Source organism: Lipotes vexillifer, unplaced genomic scaffold (assembly GCF_000442215.2).
Source record: "Lipotes vexillifer unplaced genomic scaffold, Lipotes_vexillifer_v1.1 scaffold207, whole genome shotgun sequence".
Lineage (NCBI taxonomy): Eukaryota > Metazoa > Chordata > Mammalia > Artiodactyla > Lipotidae > Lipotes > Lipotes vexillifer.
The window spans coordinates 76777-81787 of NW_006784469.1; the positions used below are offsets into that span (position 1 = coordinate 76777).

Here is a 5011-nt window from a genome sequence, read left to right on the forward strand (position 1 = left end):
CCAACTCTTGTTACTGAGAAAAATATTTAAATAGATTTGGCCGAATGATGATTTACTGGTTTTTGTTTTTTACTTGGAGGTTTTCTTTTCATCCATCACCCTTGGCAGATTAAGAATTAGATACATTAAATATTCTTAAACATAGCTTTAAATTTTAAAAGGCGTATTCATAGAAATGGATCACTGGAAGCATGCTTTCTTTAATCGGGTATGTTTCTTATTTCAGTTTGGGAAGCAGCACATAGAAAACCTCTTCAGTGACCTGCAGGATGGGAGACGCCTCCTAGACCTTCTTGAAGGCCTGACAGGGCAAAGACTGGTATGTGACTTACAGTATTTATAAGGAACTTCATATTAACCTCAGAAGAATTCCAGACCAGAAACAAACTCAGCATAGTTTTATGAGATCCAGTAAAATTAATTAATTTACTAATTACTGATTTAAGTAGCAGTACAGGACCTATTCCTAAAAAAACAGTCTTGCAATATTATTTTTGTTTGGCATCTTCTATCATATGCAGAACAAGAAGGTGAAATTTTCAGTAATATAATCTATATTATTTAATAGGTATTATTCTCTATTATTATTTGGTATCTTTGTTAGTGGCTGTCTTTATAAGGCTTTTATACATAATGACCTTTTAAGTTTAACTTTTAACTTTATTTAGTCTTTTGTCTTTTTTTTCTTCCAGTTTTATTGAGATATAATTGACATACAGCACTGTACAAGTTTAAGGTGTACACCATAATGATGTGACTTATAAACATCATGAAATGATTATCACAATAAGTTTAGTGGACACCCATCATCTCATATAACATTAAAGAAATAGAAAAAATCTATTTTTTCTTGTGATGAGAACTCCTAGGATTTAAGAACACTTAATATGAAATATGGAAAATGGGGAGTTGCTGTTCAACAGGTATAAAGTTTCAGTCCTGCAAGATGAATAAATTCCAGAGGCCTGCTGTACAATATTGTGCCTATACTTAACAGCATTTTATTGTGTAGTTAAAATTGTTTTAGGAGGGTAGATCTCATTTTAGGAGTAAATACTTCAGGCATCATAATGGTAGACTTTCTAAAACTCCACAACTGAATGAGTTAATCCATATATTGTAATACACTATGCAAATGTTAGTTTAAAAATTACAGGACAAGATAAGACTTTGGGGATTGAAGGTGAGGGTTAGAGAACCAAAGATGATTGAGGTTTTGAGCTTCAGTGACTAAGACAATTAAGGTAATATTGCCAGAAATAGTTTCCGTTAAGCCTATTTGGCATTATAGAATTTTGCTAGGCTCAAATCTCTTTTAAACTTTCCTAAAAAGTGTGGGGATTGACCCACTTATCTATCTTACTAGCAAATGTCCTTATGCATGCTGATGTTTCTCTTCGTGGGCATGCTACTGAAGTGTAGAATGAAGAAGAGATGGTAACCGAACTCTTTTGTGAAGAAAAAAAAAATTCTATCAGTTTTCTTGAGGAGTGGCTGATTCATGCTATAAGGAGTTTCTCCATGCTATAAGAAACTCCTATGACAAGGATTATTAACCTGAAGCACTTAAATTCATTATATTAATGCCTCACAACCTGTGATCATTTAAAAGATTCCAATTTAGAAGTGAAATATATCAATTATTCCGTTTCTGGTAGATTGTCCTTCTCTCCCGCGGGCAGTCAACATTGTTTCATTTCGTTTTCAGCCAAAAGAAAAAGGATCGACGAGAGTTCATGCCCTGAACAATGTCAACAAGGCACTACAGGTCTTGCAGAAAAATAATGTAAGTGGAGCCCTGGACAGAGTCTGGATACCATGAGACAGCATGCTTAATGTTTGAGTGAGGGCTTTGGCCCTAAAAACAGAGAAAGCATTTCAAGTTCTCTCATAAATCAAAGCAGTTATCATTAAGAGCACATGTTCTAGTTCATGTGCGTCTGCTAATGTGATTCGGGAAGTAAATGCATGCATCCACAGCGGGGCAGGGAAAGGTGTGAACCAGACCTGATTGGCCACTTCGTGTTGTTTTTAGATTTTACATAATGCAGTTATATTTGGTGGCCAAATTAAGTCCTGTGGTAAACTCAGCTCCTTACAGCAGTGTTCGTGAAACAAATGGCTTTTAATAGGCTGACCGTTATGTTTTATGTATAAAGTGGGTTCACACATGATGATAAAGCTTGTTTGAATTAAGCCAACATTTATTAGATAACATGTCCAAGTATGAAAGTTACACAGAAAACTCAGTATTTCAACTCAGCATAAGAGTTGCAAATTTGTTTTCTATTCCTATGTTTGATTAATTTTAACTAGAAGAAAATATATGTGTGGTATTAGAAAAAGTCAACAATCATAGGTAAAGAAGTGTGTAGATGAAAGGAGTTCTTGTCTCCTCAGAGTGACTTTGAGATTCCTCCCCTCTCTCATGATATTGGAGGCAGCCCTCCTTTCTTATTAACTTCCTACAATCTTTCTAATTAACCAATACATTTACTGGCTTTTTTTATAACGTCCTAATTACATTACATCTCTCTTTCAAGGATAAATTCAAATAACTGATCATATACTCTTAAAATAACTATAATTAGTGATAGATTAGTAATGATGTATACTCCCCCAAATATTGCTCAGCTCATCTAGCAGGGAGAGGACATCATTCTGGAAATGGAAGTGAAAGTTGTGTAGTAATCGGTCAGTTTTATGAAAGGTTACTATCATATTTAACCTATAAAAATTAGTTTACAGAAGTGTTATATATTTTTTATTATTTTCCTGCAGTGGTTAACTCTATATTTGCAAATTTTCTGCAGCAGAATAAGATAATCTATGGAATGTTTGCCTTATTAGCAGTCCTATAGAACCTTTTTATAAACTTTCTTTTGAAGTATAGTTGATTTCCAATGTCGTGTTAACTTCTGCTCTACAGCAAAATGTTTCACTTATAAATATATATTCGTTTTCCTATTCTTTTCCATTATGGTTTATCACAGAATATTGAATACAGTTCCCTGTGCTATACAGTAGGATCTTGTTGTTTATCCATCCTGTATATACTAGTTTGCACCTGCTAATCCCGAACTCCCAATCTTTCCCTCCTTCAGCCCCATCCCCTTGGCAACAAGTCTGTTTTCTATATCTGTGAGTTTGTTTCTCTTTCATAGATGTGTTCGTTTGTGTCGTACGTATCTTAGATTCCACATATACGTGATATCATATGGTATTTGTCTTTCTCTTTCTGACTTACATCACTTAGGGTGATAACCTCTAGGTCCACCCATGTTGCTGCAAATGGCATTATTTCACCCTATAGAACATTTTGAAAGATCAGTAGCATATAAATTAAGAAAACATTTTAACAATATTAGGAACTTAGACAAAGAAAATGTGTTTTTAAATATCAATTCCTCGTATTCCATTGCAAAATATAAGAGCAGGGAAAACAGCAGAAAACTCAAAGAATTATTAGATTTAATCTAGTTGAAGAAATTGATCTCTTCCAAGCAAGAAAATGTCAAAACATAGGCTGTTGGATCTCCTCTAAAGTAGTGGATTAATGAAACTGTAAATTTTTTTTTGATAAGAGTTTTGTTTTTTCACATACTGATTATGGGTTATGAATTTTGGGGTTTTTTTGTATATATTATAATTATTAATTTTATAGTTTTCAATATAGGACCAGAAGAAATTCTGGCAATAAAAAGAAAAACCATAAAATAAAGTCCCTGTGACTTTGGGAATAACCATATATTTCTTAGATGTGAAAACAAAGGCATGATGCAAAAACGGAAACAATTACCTTGAACTTCATCAAAATTATGAGTTGTTCTTATGTTCTGGATATGAGTCCTTTGTTTATTTTATGTATTGCAAATATATTTTCCTTCTCTGTGGATTAAAATGTTAACTCACTTTATCTTTTGATAAAGAGAAGCTCTTCATTGTGATGTAGTTCATTTTTATAAACTTTCACTTTATAATTATGTGTCCTGTTTAAGAAATATTTGCCTGCTGAAAGCCATTATGGTATTACCTTTTGCTTTTATCCGTATAAGCTTTATTATTTTACCATTTGAATTTGGATCTATATTTCACCTGGAAATGATTGATTATTGTATATGATATGAGGAATGGGTTAAGATTCAGCTTATTTTTTCCACTTGGAATCTGAACGGCAACATCACTTATTAAAAAGAATGTTGCTTGCCCATTGTTCTCTAGTACTAAGTGTGTCATAAAAAATTTTCAACACATTTGTAGTTTTATTTCTGGACTTAAATTCACTTCCATTTTGTTCTGTTTGTCTATACATCATGAATACCATGCCATGTGGAATACTGCCGTTTTATAATGCATCTTGTTATCTGGTGAACTTTTACCACTTTTTTCTTGTTCAATATTTTCTTGGCTATATTGGCCCTTTGAATTTCTAGGTTCATTTTACAATCATCTTTTTAATTTCCACATAAACCTTCTTTGGAATATGATCAACATTGAGTTAAATCTATAGATCAGTTTGGGAAGAATTGACATCTTTACACTATTGAGTATATTAGGTGTCTCCTATGATTTTCCTCTATACTTTATTTAATTTTAGGTTTTATAAAATGAGAAAAAGAAATCCAATGGAAAAAATGGACAACGAACTTGAACAGGAACTTCACCAAAGAGAATGTTCAGAAGTTCAAGAATAATATGAAAGTGTGTTTAACCTCAGCAATAATTGGGGAAATTACAATTACAATGAGATACCAATACAAATTCACAAAAATGGTTGAAATTAGACTGATAATGCTAAGTGTAGATGAGGGTATGGAATAACTTGAACTCTCACAACTAACTGGTAGAAATGTAATTCATACAGCCATTGAAAATAGTTTGGCATTATATACTAAATGTGATAAAAATGTGCATTTCTTATGACCCAACAATTTCATTCCTTAGCATATAACAGACATACATTTCTATGTTTGCCAAAAAATTCATATATATATAATATTATTTTATATAT

At 32.4% G+C, this 5011-nt stretch overlaps 1 protein-coding gene across 1 annotated transcript in view; it reads left to right on the plus strand.

Moving 5' to 3' along the window:
* Positions 1–230: 230 nt before the first annotated feature.
* The window catches only part of DMD (dystrophin), a 1809438-nt gene continuing 1804657 nt past the window's right edge, over positions 231–5011 (plus strand). Inside the window, exons 1-2 of the mRNA XM_007456856.1 lie at positions 231–319; positions 1709–1786. The gene's annotated coding sequence lies outside the window, so the exon portion shown is untranslated. The remainder of the gene's footprint in view (positions 320–1708; positions 1787–5011) is intronic.